Genomic DNA, 10,336 nt, shown 5'->3' with positions numbered 1-10,336 from the left:
AGCCACTGCTGCTCCACGGTTCTGGCTTCATCATCATCATCATCATCATCATCATCATCCTATACTTTTGTCCGCTGCAGGACGAAGGCCTCTCCCTGTGATCTCCAATTACCCCTGTCTTGCGCTAGCTGATTCCAACTTGCGCCTGCAAATTTCTTAACTTCTTCACCCCAACTAGTTTTCTGCCGTCCTCGACTACGCTTCCATTCTCTTGGTATCCATTCTCGTTTTACCGTCCCTCTCTTTTTATCGGGCGCCGACCGTCGGGTGCGGCATCCTCTGCTCTTTTGTGATGCTCCGGCTCGCTTACGCGCTTCGGGCGATGTACTCAGCGCTGTAAGACATGGACACGGAAAGATCTGCTCAGCCTTGCACATGTGAGCAGCTGTGGACAAGTTTCTTTTACTCAGCGTGGTGGCGGGAGCCCTGCTGGCGGTTGTCGCGCCACGTAATGCGTGGCGCGACAACGGCGCCATGTATGCACTGACACATGCATCATCAAGTAAGGCCCTCTTTCCTCTACGCAGTGATACCAAAGTAAGACGCGTGAGTAAAACTACTGTGAAGATATGAGCGATGATGCTGTAGCATGTTTTCGTTACACGCGGTTTTAGCAAGCGACCACCTCTGACGTTTCACGTCAGAAGACGGTAACCCTCGCCCAACTCCCACAATTAACGCTACTCGCAATGTTGTATATTTGGAACCATCAATGCGTACTTGAGGACCCATCAATGAATGCACCACTCCGTTTGTCTTCACGAAGGAAGCGCCACTTTTTCAACACGCGCTAAATGGAATTAAGAAATTACTCTCTGACGCAAAGAAAAGTTATCAGAAACACATGAAATACAATTTTAGGCAATACATTAACGTATCCAAGCAAAATAACTCTCCATGCAAGGATGTTTGGTTACGTGACGGTAGACAGATTGGTTGACACTTTCATCGTCAAGCGACGCCACATGTAATTCTTACGCAACTCTAAAGCAAAATTAAAATATAATTATTTGCATATGGGATACAAGCATGCTATAGTTTCCGTCAATGTGACACAATCTTCTCATTCCCAGCGCAATCCAAAGACATGTTCGTTATTCTTCAAGCTTGGCTAACGCCAAAGCTGGGCATACAACGTTAGTACATGAAGTGTCTGTGACGCGCTTTTGCTCTGTGCTGCGGACGAAATTTGAATGGAGGTGTGTGTTTAAACTTCTGGAGTGGCAGTCCCAGTCGTCGACGACAGTATGATGCAGCCGGCGGCCGTACTACTAGAGGAAAAAGAACGCTGCTCCAGCATAGGCGCTCCCTGTGCTTGCAGTTCCGCGTTTAAAAATGAAAATGGAACTCCTTTAAGAAGTATATCAGTCCTCGGTTGTGTAACTCTTGCGTCGATTTATTGCCGCAGGTTTTGAGAAAAGCTATCGGCGGGACGCTTCGCCTATCACACTTCCTCGCTTGGTTAAATTATGAACGGTCTCTCCATACGAACTAAGCTTCTCTGATGTGAGTGCTTAATGAACATTCACTACTGTTTACCCACTAATTCTCCTGGGCCGGTATTTTGTAGCGATGCCTTTCCGGTAATAATGCCTTTTCGCGCTTATCGCGCTTTGTCAGTGGTCGGAGCAACGGTCCGCTCGCGTTATCAACGGGATCAGCCGGCCGTGAGCGGTGGATGATAAGACTAGAGTAGAATAAGTCATAATGCCTCGCTACAAAATCGCGGCCCTGAAAGATTATCAGACACCTTGCATAAAGACTGAATACACTTCCCGTCCATCAACGTTTGACTGAATGGTGCCACCACCATTTCATCTTTCGTGAGCACTGTCACATGGCTGTGGACATGTGAAGAAACTGTACTGAATATTTTGTATCTGCTGCAGGTAGTTCCCAAAAAGCATTCACACAACTGGAGGCCTTGCTTAAATCGCAATATTACCGTATTTACACGAATATAACGCGAGAATTATATCGAAATGCCTGGCCTCAGAACGCGCCTCAAGCTGTATTCGGGTGCATGCCACGAATATAACGTGGCTTTTTTGTTTGTTTTGTTTTGTTATTGTTTTTGATTGTCGCCTGCTCGCCATGCTGTGCCGTGCTCTCCGTGCCCGCTACCACTTCGCCTCAAGCGAGAGTGGCGACCTTTCGCATTTTGCGCCGTTTTAGGGGCGAAGCACCTTAGGGCCGAGCCTTGACCCTCGTCGTCCTCCGGTGTCCGTAGCTCTGGTTTGCATGGAGACCGCTATATATAGTGGCGCGCTGCGGTGCACAAGGGCTATATAAGCGCTGTATATAGAAGCCAGAACCGGAAGCCGGCTTCCGGAGAACGCTTCCAGCGTTTTGCCGCCGCTTCCCGCGCTCTCGCCGCCTCTGGGTCCGCTTGCCGGCGTCGCCGTGCTGCTGCACTGATCACAAGACAGTCTTAATGAAGGGAAAACGAAGTCCGCACCTCAATACCATATACGACCAATAAAACAACATTCTATATACTGTACACATGTGTTGTCACTCATTTGCATGTTCGAGCGGGCAATGTACGGGGGATTCACGGTTACCCGAATGATCCACCGGTGCTTCGCCCACTCATCATCATTCACTTTGTGGATATGCGGTGTTTTTTTTTTCTTCGTCTAATTTCGAAGTCACGCGGTGCCTCACCGGACAATCCGTGAGTCTTTGCCATGTTCGATTGTATCGCGGGTATTTCTGAAGTGATGTTTGTCCAATAATCTTGGTGGATGTCATGGACGACGACGCCGTTCTCGCCGACAGTGATATATACGTCAGCTCTCGTCCTATCACTTTATTTTGCGATGACACTTCGCAGTAACGATGATGAATAAAGCCCTGCGGCCATCCCCCTCCGCTTTTTAGCTTTGTTTTCTGTTTCTATAGTAATTTTTACTAATATATTACAGCGAAGGCTGTATATGGCTACTACCCGCCGCGGTGGCTCAGTCAGCTAAGGCGTTGCGCTGCTGAGCACGAGATCGCGGGATCGAATCCCGGCCGCGGCGGCCGCATTTCGATGGAGGCAGAATGGAAAAACGCCCGTGTGCTTGCGTTGTAGTGCACGTTAAAGAACCCCAGGTGGTCAAAATTAATCCGGAGACCTCGATTACGGCGTGCCTCATAATCAGAACTAGTTTTGGCACGTAAAACCCCATAAAGAAGAAGTATATGGCTAGTTTCCAGCGGATCGATGTCCATTGACCAAAAACCGTGGACCGATCCCGAAGATAGTGCAATACCGGGCCGAACCGCGGCGCAGGTGAAGCAGGCTTCAAGCACTCCACCAGCTTGCAAAAATAAGTTTAATATTTTAGGTCCAAATACAACCTGTATCAGATATTAAACGGATAAGAACAGATACTACACTTTGACCCGCGTCGGCCATGTCTACGTTCGCACCATACACGTGTACGCCATTCCGCGTATTCAGACTAGTGCCTACCAATCTAAGTGTCTTCTGCTGCTCTAGAGTTCTTAATTGAAGAACCGTCTCAATCATGGTCAATCTTCTCCGACTCCAAGGCCGCTCTCCAATGTATTATGTCGCCATTTCGTCATGGACCGAATGAACAATTAGTCGCTGACATAAGACTTCTTCATCATCACGCAATAGAGAAATAACACGACGTAGCGTATCCGTGGATACCAGGCCATTGCGGTATCTACGGAAACGACCGTGCAGATGAGGCCGCCCGATCTGCTCATGATGATCTCCACTGTTATACTACAGTCGCAGGTACAAGGCTTCGTTCGCTCGCACGTGAACTTACACTTGCACAGCGGAACTCGACGGAATTTACTAACGCTTGTCTCGACAACTTGGACCCGAATCTACAGCTCCGTCTTCCGTCAGGAATATCTAAAGCTGAGGAGACGCTTCTGTGCCGCTTGTGGCTTGGCGTGGCCTTCACAAATGCCTGCTCATTTCGGATCGGATTGGCCAACAGCCTACATGCGACAACGGTAGCTGCGACGAAACAATCGCCCACCTTCTCTGTGAGTGTCCCCGCTTCAGTGCGCCCAGGAAAGAACTTTCACGAGTGTTAGATGGACACTGGCCGAGACCGTCCTCAGCACAGAAGGCTTTGAAAGCGTTGTTGCGCTTCTTGCGGAGAACTGGTCTCAGAGAGACTTTAAGCAGTGCCGTATTCTCAATTTTTTCATCTCTTTTATATTATCTTTTATTCCTCCCTTTCCCCAGCACAGTGTAGCCAGCCGTTCGGAGAACTGGCTAATCTCCCTGTCTTTCCGTCTATTCCTCCTTCTTTCCGTCTGTCTTCTGACGTCATGCTCTACAGAGTAGGCTCCTTTCCTCAGTTCTGCTATGACTGTGAAATGGGCAGGCCGTGTGTTTACGGTGTGCAGAAGAACAGCGTGCCTACCAAGAACGACGGTGTGAACAGAAAAGGGAATGGGCACGGCCAGCACGGCGGCGGCGGAAGGAGACCACCCAACCATAGAGTTTCTCACTATAACACCTAGAGGGTAAACTGGCGCCACCGTCTATGCGAGTTTCTCAAAGGGCGCCGTGCCCTCATGGGAATGACGGGATATGTGTCTGCGAGGCTTGTGTTGGCTGGTGTTGAACGAGGCTTCGTCTAAAACGTGTATATATGGCTACACAAATAATGCGTTCTTAAAGTAAAATCTACATAAAAGGCTTTCATTCACCCATATTAAATCTCTCAATAAAGTTCACTCACCTACAATGCAGGATCAAGCGAAGAAAAGCAAGAACAGACGACAAGTTGTTCCAAAGCGAGCGATAATCTTGTCGTCTGCCCTCCAACTTTAGCGGTGAGCTGATACTTTTTACGTTTCATATAATTGTGCATCCAATAGAAAGTCCTCAAAAATAAACAAAACATGTTTTTGTGTAATAATAAAGTTAAAGCAGCTTTTTACGTGCTGTTTTAGCAGGAAATGAATAATTGTGACCGACGAAACGGTGCTAGTCAGGCGCGTCTTCAAGGCTTTCTGGCTCTCCAAGAACGATGCCAATCCGAAGTCCTAATATACCGGCATTCCCATGGATACCACTAGGGTGCCTCGATGCCCAGCGCCGCCGTCCAGGGTGGAGACAACCCCGCTGGCGCCGCCATATTGAGTCACACGAGCTGAGACTCAGCTACGCTTGCGTTCATAAATAGTGTTACTCGCGGCGCATTTCCAAGTGCTTTGCCTTGATGAGGATTTTTTTATCGGTATCGCATCTGCACATCTTTATAACCAATAGCCGTTAACTCGTCGAAGGTCCAAGACGTAAATGTATGGCGCCGGGAACATGCCCCAAGTTGCCTAATTCAATTTACATTTAATATGCCGTGCGTATGTTTGAAATACGCACTATTTTTTTTTTTGCGCTTCGATGCTTGGTATATAAGGTTTGCGACCCCCTGTGTGTGGAAGTTTTTCTTTTTCGCTGTTGTATTTTGGTTTACACGTGACGCCTCCTTTACCGTAGCCAGCCACTCGCGCACGGCGGTTAGTTTCCCTTGCGTTGCGCGTGCTCTTCGCGTTCGTTGCAATTATTTGACGATATCTACGCGCAATTTTGCTTTTTTTTTGCCCACAAAACTGTGTGCTGACAGGATTAAGCTGGTGTAAAAATAACTGCGATGTGAAAATAAGGTTTAGTTAGTGCTGTAGAGAAACATGTAACGTAACTTGTCTGTGTCAATCTTGCGTAGTACACACAAGAAACCAAACAATGCACAAAATACATTTACTTATAATGTCTGGTACAATCAATCATGAAAGAGATATGTACATGAAAAATTATATGTACTGTGTGGCGCCTGAAGGTTATGTTGAAAGACGAGATAAAAAAACAAATTCGCAAAGTAGGCTCGACACACAATTCGGGATAGTGAGAGTTTTTTTTTTAATTTATTCATTACATGGGGGTGGGTTCAAGTGAGTACATCAACCTTATTACACACAATATAAATCGAAAACAAGAATGCAAACAAGAAAACGCAACCGCGGGTAATATTAATCAAGATATCCAGCCAGAATACATCAGCTACCATCGAATACGTCGCATCAGCCAAACACATCGATGGCGAGTACAGAACATTTTATAAATAACCATTAGAACACTGATAACTACATTGAAAAAATAAACAACACTGCATACATATCGCGTACAAAAACCGTAAATGAAACTAAGACAGTCAAATACAGATTAGCAATGTTTTTCATTTCGAAAATAAAGTCCATGATGATGTAGGGCTGTTGACTTTAACAGACGGCGCCCATCCTGTCGATTTCCCTCGTACTGGTCCTCTTCAAAGTGTTTCTAAGTACAAGTAAAACAACAAAAGTGATTATTGATATGAAAAGTTGCCTTGTAAAGACAGAGAACCCATTACAGTGCTTAAAAATAAATTTTCGCAGAAGTAATGCTGTATTACCTCGCTTCACACGTTTCGAAGAAATGCACAGGCTACAACAGACACCATGCCAGAAAGCGCCGAAACATTTTGGTCCCATGATGCCCCTTAACTCTACTACACCTGGGCATACCGTGCACAGGCATTTAAAGACCGTCACAGTACCCACTACGATCGGGAATGAGCACGAATGACCATCGGCTTACGAGCACCACGCTACAAATATATTCGTCTAAAAAATCAGCTATATCACGCAACAACCTGAGATCCGCAAGATATCTGCTGAGAATAGAGAAAATCACAATGCTTCGCTTGCCACGTGCACAACAGCCGCTCTCCCCAGAAGAAGCACTGCGTTCTTTAGTCCCAAATAACCAGTAGCGAAAAAAGAAACTGAGGGGGAAAAAAAAAAGAAACAAGAGACACACGATGTGTACTTCCCGTGAAAAAGTAAAATAGGCGGTTTACATGACGATTTGTAGCTAATGTAAGGCTATTTCGCGGCGAAGCATTTTCGTTAGTTCTTAAAATAAGGGTACTATACTCGCATAGACTGCGCCGATCAAAACGGCAAAAGCCTATGCGACGCGCGCTCGCAAACCATAGGCTACTCAGCATCGGTGCAGTGCTTAGTTCGTGAGCGAGGATCAGAGAATACTTTATTATTTAAATGAAAAACACGATGCGATAGTCTAAACTTTCTTGACACTTACCTCGCAAATGTAGGAGCTATCCGTTGCCTTCCAGTGATACCGCTTTACTTGGACTTCCCATCTCTTCCTTCGCTCTGGGTCCCGGGGAAGCGTAAACTACGAAGCCCTTTACGCGTCGATCCGGTGCACTTGGGAACACAACAGCCCGTCATGTCGACTCGATGCACTTTACAAGCTTGTCATTCATGCGGCTGAACACTGTCCAGCAAGTCGAAGCGTCAGCGAAGCATCCGCGCGCACTGTGTCTCGAACTAAGCACCGGCACCAAGCACTCGCAACCGCTCGCTGTGACTCAAGATGGCGTCGCAGCGAGAAAGCGGCGGCGCGGGTGTGGTCAAAGGATGGCACCACCCTGAACGGCGGCGCTGGTATCGAGGCACCCTAAGCGCGATGGAACGCCGCCGCCATCTGGCGGCTGCCCAAGCAGTGGCGACAGCGGCGGTAAGCGCACGGGCGGGGAGTTTTACAACTGAAGCTAGTCTAGTAATGTTGGGATTTCAATTTCCCGCCGTGACGTTAGCATTGACGTAAAACACAACAACAAAAAAAGCGCATTCCTTAAATAAACAGTCGCACAGCGTTCGCGAGTCGTTATCTCGCGGACGAGTTCGGTTTAACCATGGTTCCAACCGCAGTGACTTGACGATTATTTTGACTGCCGGCTAGATGAGATGTTGGGCCTAGATAACTAATCTACAGCTGCTTGTATGAAATCATATTTTGAGTTTATTTTCATCGCGTTTCTGCAAGTGTAGCGGCCAAGCACTTGCATAGCCAGCATTTCTCAAAAAGCGCCGATGCCCGTTTTCTCTACTGCGTATCACGGTCACTGTAAATAAAGGGTACACTTTCTCTGCGTGGTGGCAACATTTTCATCAAAGAGATCTAGCAGCCCGCAACGAAAAATACTCTCGCAGAGTGCGTATTGGGCATTCACATTTTATTTGCCTAATTATACTAAGTTCGCTCAATAGATATATTTTAGATGATCAGCCGATATTGACAAAGAATTGGAAGCGAAATGCCTGCACACTAATTTGTATAATACAGATTCAGCGCCGACTTTCCGCAATACTGCAGGGAAGTAGGTCATGGAGAACTTTATTATGTTTGTTTTTTCAACCTTCGTTCGCACTGCCTTCCCGACTATGTTGACAAGCTTTTAATAGCGAAGCTGTTTAACCTGGTCGTTTGCCGTCAGGTGTAACGCCGAAATGTGGGCCGATTTTGGTGGTATAGTGCAAAGAGGGTCCAAGCGCAATGGCACATACACCTGTGAATTAGCGAATGTGTTTAAGCTCGAGGATGGTCCGTCGAGTGTACGCTGCGAAACCTCCGCCTGGCGATGTAGTCACCATGCGTCGCCCTGCAACGCTTCGCCCTAGCTGCGCCGACCGCGCCGAGCCAACACCACTTAGATAGCACAAGGCCTGTTCACTTCGATCCATAACGTCATGCTACCTGGCCCGAAATTTCCATTGCCAAGCCTGGCGTGACGAAAGCGATGACGTCGAAACCACCGCTGCTTACTCGGGAGCATCCCCATTAGATTCTATGGCAGTCGGGCCTGGTAGCATGACGTCATGGATCGGAGTAAGCAGGGCTTGTGCTATCTAGATGGTGTTGGCCGAGCCTCGCCACAGTTGCGTGAGCCGTGACGTCATCGCGCGCGCCGCATCGCTTCACCTTAGCCAGCACCACCTAGATAGCACAAGGCCTGTTCACTCTGATCCATGACGTCATGGTACCTTGCCCGACTGCCATAGAATCTAATGGGGACGCTCCTGAATAAGCAGCAGTGATTTCGTCGTCACTGCTTACGTCACGCCAGGCTTGGCAATGGAAATTTTGGGCCAGGTAGCATCACGTCATGGATCGGAGTGAACAGGCCTTGTGCTATCTAGGTGGTGTTGACTTAGCTTTGCAGAGCCATGACGTCACCGCGCCGTGCGGAGTGGTTGCCGCAGCTGCGCAGAGGTGGAGCTAAGCCGTGACGTCACTGCGCTGAACCGGAGACGTCACCTCGCCGTCTCCGCGCCGAGCACATCACCGCGAAGATGGGGCGGCCGAAGATGGGCGTCACTCCAGAAGAAGAGGAAGCGCGGCGCGAAAGCCGCCGCACCGAAGCTACTCGTGAGCGAGTGAGACGACTTCGGTCCGATCCCGAGTATCGCGCCGCCGAAGCGGCGAAACGTCGGTGATTCGCAGAAGATCCGGAGTTATGAGCCCGCGAAACTGAGCAAAAGCGTTTGAGTGCCGAGAAGCCTCCAGATACTTTAATGATCGAGTGTTCGTTGCTCCTTGGGCTGTCGATGATTCCGGGGTGATCTTGCGCAAAACGTGGCCGAGTCTCGAAGCATAACCTCGCAAAAACTTGGCCGAACCGAGATAAAGCTTGGTGGGGTCGCCAGCTTCGCTGTTTGCCCAGTCTTCGCACCACTATAGTGTGAAGCTGTCCCTAATTTTTTTTTTTTTTTATCCAGCGAGGCTATAGTACAGCCGCGTCCACGTCTGTGTAGAGCGCGCGAGCAGACGGCCTTGCTCTGCGGGGCGACACCGCGCGGCAGTTGCGGGATCTGACGCATTGTGCCCAGGAGCATGCGTGGCCTAATATACATGCAGACCTGCATTGCACGAGTGGCAACGTTTCAAAGGGCCGTTGTTTAACCGAATATGCACGCTTCCTCATGGCGCTCTCGGTATCTCCATGCCAAAAGATTAAGCGTTTTAGCTGATAACACGTGCCCGACTCTCACAACAAAATATGAGCGCTTTATGGCCGTTCCGATTAGGCGGTGATACGAAAAAATGATAACGCCAACAGCGGTGTAAAAAGAAAACAGAGGCGTTAATTTTTTGATGCCGTCTTCTGCAGCGCGTAGCGCTTATAGATAATACGTTATTTTGTATTTTGGCTCAACATAATTATTACAGGACGTGGCGTGATCAGCCATTGCCGAAGAAGAGACGCTTCAGCCTACGGAGAGCGTTTCCACAAAGGGCCTTGTGGTTGAAACTTTGCCTCCTTCCTGAGGTTTCCCTTGTTAGGCCGCTGCGGAATTCTTAGAATCCCCGTCTTTCCATGGCTCGATCCCTTGTCGTTTTTTGGAGAAAACTGCATTATGCTCAATACCATAGCCATTAGAGCAGCAATGATCGCTTCGTTGGATCAGATTGATATTTCTGTGTCTAATATAGACAGAGCGC

At 48.2% G+C, this 10,336-nt stretch overlaps 1 pseudogene; it reads right to left on the bottom strand.

Moving 5' to 3' along the window:
• Positions 1–3,226: 3,226 nt before the first annotated feature.
• LOC119437788 (U2 spliceosomal RNA) lies at positions 3,227–3,406 on the bottom strand (annotated as a pseudogene).
• Between the last annotated feature and the right edge of the window lie 6,930 nt (positions 3,407–10,336).

This window comes from Dermacentor silvarum, chromosome 1 (genome assembly GCF_013339745.2).
Source record: "Dermacentor silvarum isolate Dsil-2018 chromosome 1, BIME_Dsil_1.4, whole genome shotgun sequence".
Classification (NCBI taxonomy): Eukaryota; Metazoa; Arthropoda; class Arachnida; order Ixodida; family Ixodidae; genus Dermacentor; species Dermacentor silvarum.
Note: the sequence above shows the minus strand (reverse complement) of the source record. Positions and strands in the feature narration are given on the sequence as shown.